The following is a 16742-nucleotide window of genomic DNA, read 5'->3' on the forward strand; positions in this document are numbered from 1 at the left end:
GCAGTCAGCCGGCGCTGGTGATTCCCGGCACACCTGCAACCTCGCCGCAGCACACTGATGTGCCGTGGCACACAGTTTGCGATTCACTGATTTAGATGTTGAATCCTGGCACCTATAAAAAGTGTTTATACCCTGATTTTGGGAAGCCAGGATGCAAAAGTTTAAATTGCCAGTACATCTATCTAGCAAAGGGGCATGGAATGGGTGGGATTAGTACGTCACACTAAAATCTTATAAAAGTAGGCTATCACACAAATATATAATCACAAAGACAGGTATTTCAGAGAGGAACCAGGGGTCTCAAGTTCTCCCAGCCAGAAGCCCGAAGTATATTACAAAGCTGGTGGCTTATTCGGTGAGCTATCATCGATCCCGTTTATACTCTCTATACCAGAATTTTATAGTTGTTTTTAACTTTTTATGTTTTTATATATTTTTTTAAACCAGGGGTCTCAAGTGCTCCCAGCCAGAAGCCCGATGTATATTACAAAGCTGGTGGCTTATTCGGTGAGCTATCATCGATCCCGTTTATACTCTCTATACCAGAATTTTATAGTTGTTTTTAACTTTTTATGTTTTTTATGTTTTTATATATATATATATTTTTGTATATGCTTTGTTTGTGCTCTTTTCTACGTTTAGCACAGCTGAATTACTCATATATTGCTCTTCCTTTGTAATGAAAATTACTTAGCTTTCATGTTCTTTGGCTGAAAGCATCATATGTCAATTTTCTTTTCAACAACGACGGAAGATCTCCGTTTCGCTCCTATTCATTAAACAGGAGCTTCATCAGGAAAACGCCAAAGGCAGCACTAGAAATAAAGCATAACAACTTTTATGTTGAGTATTTTCTAATTTTTAAAAATTTTTTTTAAATAATTATTATTAATTTAGGAACCATGCTGACGTACTCAATCACATTAGTGAGCACTGACTACATGTGTTGAACAGGGCTCCAAGACGCTGCTAATGGGTAAAACTTTACAATGATTTAGAATCTTATTGAGGAATTTTTTGTAACCTACAAGCCAAAACTAGTCCCACAGCTCTCGACTTAAACTTGAAAAAGGACCTAGCCACAGCGAACAGACGGATATAAAAGAGACTCATTCACACAGCGTACCTGTTAACCCCCTGGCGCTGCAAAGATATCCGAGCTGATATATTAAAGCGACTGCTCCGTGCAGAGACCCAGACAGCTTAAAGGGTCACGAAACAACACAAAGCCATATTACAAGGCTTTAAACTATTGGGAGCGTCTGACGTCACTTCCGGATAGCAACTAACCAACGTCACCTAACCCACATATACATTTTATTTAGCGATACTGAATCTACGCAGTACAGGACAAGCATACATTCAGTCATACAAACAGTCATAACCCAATGGCAAGAAACGTACTGATTAAATAAGTGAAATAATAAGTAACTAAATGAAATGACCTAACCAAATCAGAAAAAGACCTGCCAATTGATAGCCACATTCAAGCCCTGAGGTTGTAAGCTATGCAAGCGGTCAATCCACCTCTGTTCCGTTTGTAACAACTTTTTCCCTCTGTCCCCTCCTCTTACAGATGCCACAACTCTGTCAATAACCATACATTTAAGTTGGTCAAACGAATGTTTATGTTCAATACATAAAGTGCTCATTAATGTGATTGAGTACGTTAGCATGGTTCCTAAATTAATAATAATTATTTTTAAAAAATTTTTAAAAATTTGAAAATACTCAACATAAAAGTTGTTATGCTTTATTTCTAGTGCTGCCTTTGGCGTTTTCCTGATGAAGCTCCTGTTTAATGAATAGGAGCGAAACGGAGATCTTCCGTCGTTGTTGAAAAGAAAATTGACATATGATGCTTTCAGCCAAAGAACATGAAAGCTAAGTAATTTTCATTACAAAGGAAGAGCAATATATGAGTAATTCAGCTGTGCTAAACGTAGAAAAGAGCACAAACAAAGCATATACAAAAATATATATATATAAAAACATAAAAAACATAAAAAGTTAAAAACAACTATAAAATTCTGGTATAGAGAGTATAAACGGGATCGATGATAGCTCACTGAATAAGCCACCAGCTTTGTAATATACATCGGGCTTCTGGCTGGGAGCACTTGAGACCCCTGGTTTCTCTCTGAAATACCTGTCTTTGTGATTATATATTTGTGTGATAGCCTACTCTTATACGATTTTAGTGTGATTCACAAATTTTGGAAAGTGGGTTTGGGATTAGTACGTGACAAGGGCAGGAAGAGGGCAGACTCACAGAGATGTGCATTCCCCATTTCAGAAGCAGGAATGTCCACTGCCCCACAAGATAAATGTCGGGAGATACACCTGCTCCCAGGGATGTCTTAAATGTCCCAAGAAGTGCTGTATTTCTCTGCGGCAGCTGGCATGTGGGGTTGGTAATGAACACTAGCAGTCATGACTGCCAGTAGCACATCTACACTTACTAAGGGCACCCGACACTGTCTTCGCTCCTCCCTCATTCCAGCAGGGGAGAGCCGACGGAGGAGGGCTGCAGTCCGGCCATCGGACCAACGGTCGGCTCAGGGGCCCGTTCAAGCGGGGCACCCGACACTGTCTTCGCTTTTCCCCCATTCCAGCAGGGGAGAGCCGACGGAGGAGGGCTGCAGTCCGGCCATCGGACCAACGGTCGGCTCGGGGGCCCGTTGCAGCGGGGCACCCGACACTGTCTTCGCTCCTCCCCCATTCCAGCAGGGGAGAGCCGACGGAGGAGGGCTGCAGTCCGGCCATCGGACCAACGGTTGGCTCAGGGGCCCGTTCAAGCTGGACTTCAGTTTTGACTGTTTTGATTTTATTTTCACTTCTTTTTAGTTTATGATATATTTTTTAATCTCACTTATTGTTTTACCACTTATTTTGTTTTATTTTATCATTCAAATTTCCCCAGAATTCTATTGCTTCAACGGTTCTCCCTCTGCATCTATTCTTATCTCCCCTCTTTTTAACCTTTCAAATTCCTTTAGATCATTGTAATCTTATTAGTATGATTATTTTCTTATTTTTCTCCTCTATCTCTATTTTCTTTCTTTATTACTCTTCTAATTGTCATTTTTTCCTGGTATTTTAGTTAGATTGTGAGCCTTCGGGACAGTAAGGGAATTTCTAAGTACCTATCTTACTTATAATTTTAATGCACCAATATATTCATTGTAACCCATTCTGTGCTCTTTTGGGAGGACGGGCTAAAAAATCGAATAAATAATTTAAAAAAAAAAAGTACAGGCAGCCTCACTACTGGCAGTCTGGCAGCGCAGAAATGGTGAACTTTTACCGCTCCTATATTCCCCCTCCTCAAGATGTTAAAGCAGATCTTAAAGTAAATGAGATTCTTTGATTATAAGCTCTCTGGGGCAGGGACCTATCTAGTCCACTTGCCTTGCAACTCGTTTTGAATTCAACTTTGGAAAGACACGTAACTAAAGCCACAATATACAATATTTATAAATGATTGGGACCCTTTTATTAAAGCTTAGCGTATGCTAAATGCTAAGAAACACATTTTATATGTATAGGCTTCTTAGTATTTAATGTTTACTAATTCAATTAGGGGTCATTTTACTAAGGCATGCTAACTGATTTAGCGCGTGGTAATAGATTTAGTGTACACTAAAGAATATAATGGATGCCTTACAATTTAGGCCCTCTTTTACATAGGTGCGCTAAATCAACGCGTGAGCTAACCGCTAACACGTCCATAGGATAGCATGCACGCATTAGCGTTTGTTTAGTGCACGCTAAAAAGCATAGCGCACCTTTGTAAAAGAGGGGGTTAGTGTGCGCTAAGTTTTAGTGCACGCTACATCAGTTAGCGTTCCTTAGTAAAAAGACCCCTTAGTGAATGCTACGTTTTAGTGAAAGAGCCCCGTTGTCTTTAATTTGATTTATTCAGTTCATTTGGGTGGCTTAAAAGTATTAATTTCCTAGGTTTTCTTTTCCTTTACAAAAATTTTGACCCTTGTCCCAAATTCCATGTTTTGAAAGTCTTTGTTAGTTGCTGTTGAATTTATAGAAAAACAGTCATGCATGTATAAGAATGCATTCAATTTTATTATTTTTTTTTTTAGAAGTTGCTAGTCTTGAATGGTTTACAATTTGTATGTCTACATAGTATGCTTATTAGTATCTTTATCTTAACATTTTTGACTTTCAATAAATTTCAAATTGATATATTAACAGTGACAGATTGACAGGATAATCTATAATTCAAATTTTAGTGCTGACCTTTATAATATTTGTTGGAAAGAAGCAAAGATGACAACTACCCACTCCGAAACCAAATATTGCCTTATTAGTATTCAACACCAGTGCAGGGGATACTACAGAAAAGAGCAAGTAGAGAAAGGATTTAGGACAGCAATGAGAAAGAAAAATCTGTTTTTCTAATTTTACCTCATAATCCTATAGCTCAATTGGTATGCATAACAGGTAGACTGAACGTGACAAACAGACACTGGAGATATTCAATAGAGACATAGTTTTGTCAGAGCAATTTCTAATAATTTCATCAGCTTAGCTATAAATGTGACATTAATGGTTACATTCTCCGTCTCTGCTGTACAGACAGAAGACATTATTCCAGACAGACACAAGATAATGTTTCTTCAGCAATTTTTATCTTTTGAGTTTGTGAATAACTTGTTCCGCGTTGCAACGGAGAGCGCGAGCTCTTCAAAATTCTTGTTCCCATTCCATATTTCTTTCAAATGTAGATCTTCAAAACCTTGCTATATTCAGCTTTTTCACATGCATTTCATATACAAAGGTTTACATTACATTACGTTACATTGGTGATTTTTATTCCGCCATTACCTTGCGGTTCAAGGCGGATTACAGAAGAGGATTTCTGGACATGTCCAGAGGTGTTACAGAGTAGAGCGGGTTGCTTCAGAGGATTGAAATGTTTCATACGGTATAAGTTAGTCTTCATGGATTTCTTAACCAGCAGGGTTTTTATTTCTTTTCTGAAAGTTTTATAGTCTGGGGTCGCGATTTAGTAGATTGGAGAGTTGGTGGTCTAGTTTTGCTGCCTGTGTGGCTAGAAGGCCATCTTACAGTTTTTTTCCGTTTGATGTCTCTGATTGGAGGGTATATGATCTCTGATCTGGAGAACAATATAATCCTGGAAAAAAATGAACGGATTTTCAAAAAACAAGCTCTGCCTGAATCCAAGAGCAAAAAAAATGAGTTTCTAACACTAGAGGACCATTAATTGATGGCTAAAATACCTTTTAGAAGTTATGAACTCCCCTGAAATCAAAGGTCAAGAATCTTGAGATACTGCTGGACTCATCATTCACTTCAAAGTCAAACCCAGAAATTCAGACAAAGATTTGCTGCTGGAGCCCTACCCATGCTTGCTGAGCCATTCACTGACGCCAGCACCCCCGTTCATGTAATAAATTGAACATGGGTAGAAGGGTTGGTGTCAGAGGCTAGAGTACCAGCCAGCTTCCTCAGGCAGCATGGGCAGGGCTCCAGCAGTGAATCTCTTCAGCTGGCAAGGCTTGAGTATCCGCACCAGCAAAGATATAATGCAGTGGCGACTGGTGGGGAGAAAATGCTTGCTCCCCTCCCCCCGTCCACCCCTGGATCCATCCAAATTAAGTTTTGATTGGAATCCCTACCCTATAAAAGACCCTCATCCCTGAGGGCCTACTAGCCTGTACCTGGTGGTCCAGTCACTCCTGCCTTTGCTGATGGTTTCCCCAAAAATGGTGCCCCTAGTGGTAGTCATATGGTACCACTCCTAGAGGTCATGTTTCTCTGTATTAGGGTATTTACTGCAAGTCACATTATACAATTTCCATAGCAATGAACTATTTTACAAGCATTTGACTATTTTAAATGTAGTCATATGGTATCTTAGTTATCACTATGTAATGATAATTTGTCAAAATAGTGCCCTTTAACATACATTAAGGAAGAAATGATGTAAGTTAGAGATAGGGTTACCAGACGTCTGGAAAAACCCGGGGCTTTTCAAAACCTGGCATTAGTCTGGGTTTTTGAAAGCGCTGATGAACTCCAGCCGCGTATGGAGGGCCTTTGAGAATGCCTTTGACGTCGCACACATCCGCACATGCCCCAGGCCCTCCAGACGCGACCGGAGCTCGTTGCAGAAAAGAGCAGGCTTGCTGGGGGCGGAACTGAGCAAGGCTGGAGATGAAACCGGGCGGGGCTTGGGAAGATCAGGGTAGGGTTATCTAATCTAATCTTCTATTTGTGTGTCGTGCATACCTATGCAGACTCAAAGCGACTTACAGAGAGAAGGTAGAAAGAGGAGAGGGGCAGAGGAAGGGAGATAGGGAAAAAGAGGACTTAAAGAATGGTAATTGACTTGCAGGGAGAGAGTTTGAGAGTTTCATGTAGATTCAGGTATCAAAGAGAAGAGTTTTCCGTTTCTTCCGGAATAAGGTGTAGCTTGTTTCTGTTCTGATTGTTTCTAGGAGGTCGTTCCAAGTTTTTACACCCAGGAAGGTTAGCATAGAGTGAAAAATATGCTTGTATTGGAAATTTTTTGTAGTTGGAAGGTTTAGTTGCATTCTGTTAAGGATTCTACTAGAGGCAGACCATGCCGTAGAGAAGAGTTGGATAAGGAGGGTTGCTAAATTTCCACGGAGTATGTGATGTATGATATTTTTAAGTTTATCCGTGATGGGATGGGCAGCCAGCGCAATTGTTTGATGTAGGCTGAGATCGAGTCATATTTCTTTAGGTTGAAAATTAGTCTTACTGCTGTGTATGGGGTTTTCCTTTGCAAAATATGGTAACCCTAGTTAGAGCCCCAGTGTAATGTGATAACACTTCTCCCTCCCCCCCCCCCAAGTGTGAAAAGGGATTTTGGATTGAGCACTAGATGAGTTACATTTAGGTATAACAGCTATTTTTCTGTCCCCAGAGAGCTTATAATCTACTGTATTTTTTGCTCCATAAGATATACTTTTTCCCACCCAAAAGTGGGTGGAAATCTTGCTGCATCTTATGAAGCGAAGGTACAAATTTTGTTACCCCGCCGCACCACATTTTTAAACCCACCCGCCCGCTGCCGCTGCCACCACACCACCTTTTTTTAAAAACACCCCACCACCCGCCCATCCGTCATCGTTGTCCCTCCTTGTCGTTGTACCCCCTTTTTAACCTGGTGGTCCAGTGTGTATCCTTCATCTTATTTCCCAGCCTGCGGTGCAGAGATTAGCAGCGCGGATCTCAGGAGCAAGCTTTATGCTCTCCTGCTCGGCCCAGCGCTGCTTTCCAAATGGCTACCGTATGTTCTCGCGGGACTCGTGATCTCTGCGCCGCTGGCCGTGAAATGAGCAGCCTGGCAGAGTGAAGGCTGCGAGCACTGTCTTCAAGGTAGGTGCCGTGGCAGGGAGGGAGGGAAGCCGGCTAGAGCTGCTAGGCCCACGAGCAAGGGAGGTGGGCTGGAGCCGATGGATCCACGAGCAGGGGATGGGTGGGCAGGATTTAAAAAGGTATGGGGGGGGCTGGCTGGTGGGCTGGCCTGAGGCTGGCTGCTTTGGGGCTGGCTGGGTGGCCTAGGGCTGGATGGCTGGCTTATGGCTGGCGGGATGGCCAATTTGGGGTGGGATGGCTGGCCTGGGAATGGCGGGCTAGCTGCCTGGCTTGGGGCTGGCGGGCTGACTGGCTTGGGGCTGGCTGGCTTGGGGCTGCCTACCATTAGATGTGCCCACCACTAGATGTGCCCTGTACCCTGTTCCGGCCTACCACCAGATGGGGAACAAGGTACAGGGCACACCATTTGGTTCAGAATGTTTTTTTCTTGGTTTTTCTTCCTCTACAGGTGGGTGCATCTTATGGTCAGGTGTGTCTTATGGAGCGAAAAATACAGTACTTTTACATTTGAAGCAGTGGAGGATTCAGTAACTTGTCCCAAATCAAATGAAGCAGCAGTGAGACTTGAATTTGGCTTCCCTGGTTCTCAGCCTAATACACTAACCCATTTAAAGTACATTAGTCTTTTTACACAGCCAAATGGCTGCAAACATTTTTTATTTCATTCTGAATTAGAAGCAATAATACAGAACTTGTTGCACAGCACACAAAATGCTCTCTGATCTATGCAAGATGGAGAACAGCAGTATTTGACTGGTTATATTCCAGTTTATAGCTTGCTAAAAGATTCTTTTTGATACCCAGACACCTTACGACATTAAAATATTCCTCAACAGCTAACATCACAGATGGTGTTTACCTGTATGACGCTGCCTTCAGTGGAAAAATGACAAAACTGCCCATATGCTCAGTTTCACGCACAAATGATGCTGTCGTGTTTTGATGCTCTTGGCATAGTTTTTGTTACCACTGCTGTTGTCACTGCGTCTGCCACTTTCACTTGTGTATTTTGGTTGCGCCAGAAAAACTTTTGGTTTCCTAAAATAGACTTCAGTGGGGCCAGAAGCAAGGGAACAATAAAGAAAAACATGAAAATCTGATCTTAATGGGCTCAATTCTTCTGAAAATTTCAAGGTCTCGGGGTGGGGGGGGGGAGAAGAATGTGTGAATAGTGCACTGGCCCCACCTTACCTCTAAATAATTATTCTTGCGAAAACAGATATTTGTGAAATATTATGGAACAGTAATACAAGATTTTTCATAGCCTGTCTGTTCACTAAACTGTGGTAAGCACTAATGCATGCTTACCACAGGTTCAAAAGATACTACCGTGGGATGCACTTAAACATCCGTCAGTAGTTGTGGGATCAACATGTGCTCCCGTGCACTAAAAAATAGACTTTGGGCATCTTCTATTAAACTGCACTAGCAGTTTTTAGCGTGGGGAGCCGTGCTGAATGGCCCGCGCTGCTCCTGACGCTCAAAGAGTTCCTATTTTAGCTTCCACAAGACTTGCAATATCAACCATTGATGGTCTATCTAATACAAAATGGTTGGACAGTTCATTAATACCCATTTGGAACAATCCTACAATATGAATACAAGGAAAACCAATATCCTGGACGACCTGGCATAACTGCAATATTTTGACAGTCAACCAGTTATTTTCCAACAACAAATGATCTCCGAGAATCATACCACCTTCTAGAAAACCAACAATATCAATGGCTACAATTAAAACATTGTTTAAATTATTTCCATTGACTATCAAATCTGAATCCCAGCCGGACATTCTGACTTCAAAAGGAGTAGCTTTTACGTGGTACAAACTAATACAGAAATCCTCACACAAATGTTCACAACCACTTATCTCCCAATGGAATTTGGATCTAGATGTCACCGGTTGGTCAAAATTATGGTCTCTAATGTTTCAATCTATTAGATCAGCTTCTACTTTACAAACAACATACTTTTTTCTCCATAGAGCCCATTGGACTCCATTAAAACTGGCAAAATTACCTATAAATGCCGATAACCTTTGCTGGTCTTGCAGCACATGATAACCTTTGCTGGTCTTGCAGCATATGATCTTCTCATGTTCTCTTTTACAACCATACTGGTCAAAAATCTGGAAAACCATTTCTGCACTGCTAGAACTCAAAGAACCTCTACAGTACATTACAACTTCTTGATACTTGGCCACTTAGGTCTCAACTCATCACTGGAAGATCCTCAGGCTAAATTACTCTTTATTATCATGAAACCAATTAAAACACTTAAGTGAGGCATCCTCATTTTGGGTCCTCCCTAAATCCCACCTCCAACACATCCCCTTGCTATTTGGACAAACTCCAGTGTAAAATGCTCAAATTCTGACTTTTCAAAATCACGATTTGGACATTTTCAGCTGATGATGATGCCCATCTGCTTTGAAAATGAGCGCCTTGGTGTTTTATTTCTTGTTTTGCAAATTACGTCATTTCCACCTCTTTCTAATTTGGGAGAGTCTAACCCCCTGTTTTGCTAAGGTGTGCTAAGCATTTTAGTGCGTGTTTAGGGTGCGCTAAATCTGTGCACGTGCTAAACGCTAACGCATCCGTAGACTAACATGCACACGTTAGTGTTTAGCGTGTGATTAGTATGCGCTAATATTTAGCGCACGCTAAAATGCTTAGCGCACCTTAGTAAAAGGAACCCTAAGTCATTCTTACTATTCTACAAGAGAAGAAGATAGTGAAAAACTTAGCTCCTCTTTTACTAAGCCACCGTCAAATTTCTGCTATGGCCTGGAGCGCTAAATACTCCAATGCTGCTCTAACGCTCATAAGAATTCTATGAGCGTCAGTCCATTTAGCGCTCGGGGCCATGGTAGAAATCTTTATCATGATTTAGTAATTTATTTATTTATTTTTTTTTTTTTGGGGGGGGGGGTAAGCTCACAGATTGTGCATATACTGTATACTTTATTTCCCCAATGTAAACACAGCCTGAAAAGCATACTTTTTTCAGGTAAATAAAGGTCCTTATATTGGAAACTCTCAAAATTAAGGTGATATTAAATATATTATTTGCGTTAGACTATAGTCAATAAAAACATGCTTAATTTTTACCATTCTGAGGAGTTCATATTTCAGGATACTTTACTTGGACAAATTCTTATTTATTCTGGTAATGACTCTGAACATTGTCTTCTGTATGGTTGTTTTTTTTTTCTCCTAGTGTATTCATTAGAAGCTTTGGTACAAACTTAATAGAAAGGTAGCAAAATGTGAATTAGAACACTGGCACATTCAATAGTTGATACATTTTACTTTTATCAAGTAACTTTCAAGCTCTTTAATAAAGAGGACTTTTATTTCTGTAAATATATTCTTATTTTTTGGTATGAGAAAAATGTAACCATCGCCTTCAATAAACGAGCAAGGTTTGCATCCTGCCGAAAAGAAACTACACAGCGGCAACAATAGAATGCTAATAATATAAAATAATAATAAAAAAAAAACAGTGAGCTAGGATATGCTAATGAAGTCATATCACATTATGGAAGACTTCAGTGTTCAAAATATATTGAATTTTTCATATGATGACATTTCATAAGTATCAGAGTACGTTTTGATTAATTATGATTTGCTGAAATCCTTTAATAGAAATATAAGGCCAACTTTTCAGACTATTCATTTATGTGCCTCTGCCAAAACTTATTAATATGTATATTACATTCTGACTTATATTCCGCCAAAACCCTTACAAGTTCATGGTGGATAATAATATATTTCTATTACTGGGAACAAACCCCATTAAACATAATGCAATGACAAATATTCAAATAGAACATTAACAGTAGATGAAAAATTTCAAGATAAATTTTTTTTAAAAAAACAAAAGTTTTCTAGAAACAGTATATTGACCTACTGATCTTATTAAAATAGATCATTCCGAATGAAAGGAGCCTGATAAAAGAAGGAGGCCCTCCATTGAACAAATAATCTAATTATCTTTGATGAGGGAAACTGAAGATCTTCCTGTTAGTAATATTATTGGCACCATGATGGTTGTTTAGAAACTGCATTCCTATTAGAAATTCATATTGCATGAACATTCAAATCCAGATTTTATAAAGCCAGGACATGGACGTCTAAAATTGCAGTTACCCTTAAGGCAAGGGGCGTGGTCTAAGCAGGAGTAGGGAGAGGCCATAAGATGGATATGTAACTTCGACTACAGAAGGGGAAGGGACATCTATATCTAAAAAAATGGATGTCCACCTTTAGATTTGGTATTTGGCACATCTAGGTTGCAGAAAGTTGTTCTCTCCCTGTCTCCCTGTCTTCCGAGTATGCATTCTTTTGTGTAGTGCCGGTTCTCTGAAACTCTATGCCATTGGAACTGCAAACTGAACCATCTTTATTGAAACGTAGAGTGATCTCTTAAAACTTTTTTTTTTGTTTAAAAAGGTCTTTGAGGGCTACGTCAGTGGTGATGTTGTGTGATCAGCGCTTCTCTAGAGTCGGGAGTGATACTGGAGGACCGGAGAAGAGAGAATGTGGTCCCTCGCCACAAAAGTAGAAGTAAGGAAGAAGTAGGGAACTACAGGCCATTAAGTCTGACTTTTCTGATAAGCAAATTAATGGACATGTTTTTTTTTTTTCCAATTCTTTATTCATTTTTATATCTCATAACAAGTAAACAATAAATAATCAATATTCATACAATTCACTTGTATAATTCATACAGTATTAAAACCTATATTATCTCCCCCTCCCCCCATCCCTTCCACACATATTAACATTTTATTTGAATCTTATACATTATACCCTCCCAATCCCATTATTCTTTCCATTAAAAGGTGTTTAATCATTCGAATATGCAATCAATGGCCCCCAAATTTTTTTAAACTTATTATAATGGACATGTTTTAAAAACAGAGATTAGTGATGTTTCTGGAATCCAGTGAATTACAGGACCGGAGGCAGGTCTTGTCAGACAGATCTGATCAATTTCTTTGACTGGGTAACCAGAGAATTGGATAGTGGGAGTGTGCTAGATATAGGCCCTCTTTTACTAAGGTGCATTAACCGATTAGCGCATGCTAATTGATTTAGTGCGTGCTAAATGCTACCACCTGCATGTTAGTCTATGGATACCTTAGCGTTTAGCACGCGTTAATTCAATTAGTGCGCACTAATCAATTAGCGCACCTTAGGGACCCTTTTACTAAGCCGCGTTAGGGCCTTATCATGCGGAATAGCGCACACTAAATTGCCACGCCGCTAGACCTTAACGCCAGCATTGAGCTGGTGCTATTGTAGATGCATAGCGCGCGGTTTAGCATGCGGTAATTTTGTGCATGCGCTAAAAACGCTAGCGCATCTTAGTAAAAGGAGCCCTTAGTAAAAGAGGGGGATAGTGTATTTAGATTATATCAAAGCATTATTTGGCCATTGTAGCTGAGCAGATTGTTATCATATTTCATTAAATACCAATTTGCAGAAACAGAATTCTATGTTTTTTTTAAACATTTCAGATCATTGATTGAACCGCAGCCACGCCATTCTCTTCTTGGTTGGGCTGAGAACTTTTCGGCACCCCTCCAGGTATATGTTTATGTACCATTTTCTTGTTTGTCTGTTTATTATTTTGTGTTTGTATATATTTCTATACGTATTTATAATATTTGTATGCTGCTGACCCATAGGGGGAAAAGAAACCCTTTCTCTCAATGAGTTACGATTATACAAACAGCAACAATAAAAACAAAGCACAAAATATAATACCCTTTTAAAATCCAACTATATCCATGGCCATATTTCAATTGTTGTATATTTCTTCCAACAGTAAAGCCTTTAATTACTTCTGAAAATTTATGTGTGTATGATTTGGTTGTGTACGTTTGTGCCTATTTATTTATTTTAAAAATTTATAGTCCACATATGATCAAGTGAGTATGAAAGATGAGAGAAACAGTTTGAATGGAACATTACCCTTTTCCAATGCATCAGATCTTCAGTAGCTGGACTTGTTTCTCTTTTTTTTTTTATATATATCTTTATTGATTTTCAAATAGTAACAGTGCAATACATTTGAATCTGAACATATAGCAAATCAAGAAAAGCACCTTGAACTTACAAATAATTGAAAGAAATATTTTTGGACTTGCTTCTCCTATAGAAATACATTGGGTCAGTTTTTTTTTAGGGCGTTTATTTCCCTGGAAATTCCAGCCTGATGTGACTCGTTTTCAAACTTGATGAGTTTTCCTTCCCTCCCATTTTCAGCAAGTTATTTAGCCCTCAGGCAGATAGACAAGACACTCTTGATCCCTCATTTACAATTTCTTTCTAATATCCATTAGGTTGGAGAGAAAACAAGCCTTGCTGACAAAATTATACCCTGAAGGACACCACAGGTGAGAGGCCTGCAGCTAAACACCGATGGTCTCAATTTAGTGAATATGACCTACCAGTCGTAAAACTCTTAAACCATTTCAACACCATTCCTTTACTTCCAATTACATCTAATCATTGAAGTAAAAGTCTAGTATATTGAAGATGGCAGATAGATCCAATAACACAGGCAAAGTGCCTTGACCTTTATCTGCCTGCCTTTGTACATCAACTGTAAAAGCCAATAAAAGTGCCTCTGTCCTACTAGCTGAGCTCAATCCAGTGATAGGAATGAAATGCCCGCGCACTGTCATCCAGTCCTAATTTCTGATTGCAAACTAATTTTTCTAGAAGTTTTCCGACAAATGAGATGCAAGACACTGGTCAGTAATTATTGATCTTGGCTTTTATCAAGGCCAGCTTTCTAAAGAATGACCGAAATAATTTATTGCTTCACTTTCAAAGGAAGCAGACCTCACTATAATGACAGATTAGCTTTCAATAGAAGCAATTGGCCTACTGTGGCAAGGCACTTTTCTAGATATTTGCTACAGTCTTTTCCAGGATTCTGTTACAAGGGGATGCAGAAAATTCTGAGCACTATTTTGCCACTGTAGCTGAAAAGAGTATTATCTTATTTCGCTAAATACCAATTTACAGAAACAAAATTCTATGTTTTGACATTGTTTCAGATCATTGATTGAACCACATCCACGTCATTGGGCTGAGAACATTTCACCACCCCCTCGTAGTGTGAAGAGTATCAGTCTCTGGTAACCAGAGCTGAGATTGTGATGTCATAATGCCTCGTTCCACCAATAAGAGCCAACCTAATCAGTGATGTCACAATGACTTGTTTGACCTATACAGTAGAGAATGACATGGGGAAAAAATTTATCACTGTTCCCGCCCTGTCCCCGCAAGCTCAGTCCCCGTCTCTGCCCCATCCCTTTGAGCTCAGTTCCCATCCCCGCCCTATCCCTGTGAGCTCAGTCCACATCCCCACCCTGCAAACTGTCAGATCCCTTCCACACAAACCTCAATAGTTATGATTTTATACTGAACTTATTTTATTAAAGTATAAAAAGAGACTATTCTGTAGAATTGTCATTTTATAAACACAAATAATACAGAGCGAGGATCAACAAAACCCCTGTCTCCCCTCCCTTTCACAAATATCCCCTCCACTATTGTGAAAACTGAACAAACCAAATTACTACAGAATGCTACATAGAAAAATCAAGCTAACAGAATACTTCAGTCACACATGGCAGGAATAGTGTTAGGGGAGAGCAACTAGGGCAACTGCCCCCTGGTCAGAGAGAGAGCCCTAAGCCAGCTGGAAGCTAAAGAAGCACAGCCTGGGCTTTGCGGTTCCCAGTTATGTCTAATACCAGCTCTAGCAGGATACATTTTTCAAATCTGAAATATTCTAATCACAAAATATAAAATAAATTCATTTTTTTCTACTTTTTGTTGTCTGGATTTTTATTCTTCAAATCACATTGGTCTCAGGCTTTGGTTTTGGCTTACTTCTGTCTTCATCGTGACATAGCTGGCCCCTGAAGCGCAAGAGGAACTGGGGAGGAGATGCCGAGTCTGACATGGACGCAATTTTTTTTTAGCACAGGAGCAAGACTTTTCACTGCTTCCATGGGGCGATGAATGGTCTTGTCCCCATTCCTGCGGTAACCCAGTTGCAAATGTCCCCATTACTGCGGATTTACTGCGGTGACCATGGTTTACTGCGGTAAACAGTGCCCATGTCATTCTCTAATATACAGTACTTGGCTCACTTTTATTACATACGAGAGTGTGCTGAAAAGTTCTCAGCCCAACCAACTTCCTAAATTCTGAGCGTCATTTTGCCACTGTAGATGAAAAGAGGGTTATCTTATTTCTTTAAGTGCCAATTTGCAGAAATGAAATTCTATGTATTGACATTGTTTCAGATTATTGATTGAGTCATCCACGTCATCCTCTTCTTGGTTGAACATTTTAACATAGCAATATGACATGTCAATGCATCATAAATCACATTAATAAACAAACAAGTCATAACAATGTCATATTCCTTTACCATTCCTCAGCTAGACAGTGTCATACTAGCTGTTATGGGAGTCATCTACTCCCCACAAGCCCGTAGTATCGCAGAGCTTGAAAACCCAAATTGCTCGAGGTGGTGACACACTCAAGCAAACCATAGCCTTTTATCATCCAGCTGACTGACCCTCAGAAACCTCAAACTAGAGAGTTGGACAGAAATCCTGCCCGTCCCCACCAATATACTGTCTGTCCCTACCCGTCCCTGCCAGAATCATCTCCGTCCCCACGAGGAATCCCCTCCATCCCTGCCCAACCCCGCCCAACCTCTGTCCCTGCTCATCCCCCCCTAAAAGTTACCTGTCCCCGTAAAAAGCAGCAATTACTTCTGACAGTTTTGATTTTTTTTAAAGTCTTAGTTTATTTAAACCAACAATAAAAAGTAGATTCCGGGAAGTGGCTCAGTTTGAAATTCGGTCTTATGCAGGGTCTCCGAGTGTGATTAAGCAGCACTACGTTGATTTGTGGGAGAGAATGCGGGACTTGGTGCCATCATGAAAGCTGGACAGGGGACTGGTGGCTTGGGTATTGCTCTTATGCGTTATGTATATTGTGCCTTTGCTTTGTTTGTTTCTTCTTTGTTTTTCTGGTGCCCTGGGGATGGGGGGAGGGTAGGGAGGGGGGCTCTGGGGTGACTGGGGGGATGCGTGTTCTGCTGAGCGGTGTGATGGAGCTGTGTGTGTGGTGGTGCGTGCTATGCGTGGTCCTTTTGGGTCATTTCTCTACTACAAAAAGGTGAAAGGTCACTGTCCATGATATACGGCTTCCTTATTCTTCTTGTGTCCTCTTCTGACCCTACCTAGGTTGCCCCCATTTACTTCTTTTTTCTAGCTCTTTTTTTTTTTTTGACTTATCGATGGGGATACC

The sequence above is a fragment of the Geotrypetes seraphini genome, chromosome 5 (assembly GCF_902459505.1).
Source record: "Geotrypetes seraphini chromosome 5, aGeoSer1.1, whole genome shotgun sequence".
Lineage (NCBI taxonomy): Eukaryota > Metazoa > Chordata > Amphibia > Gymnophiona > Dermophiidae > Geotrypetes > Geotrypetes seraphini.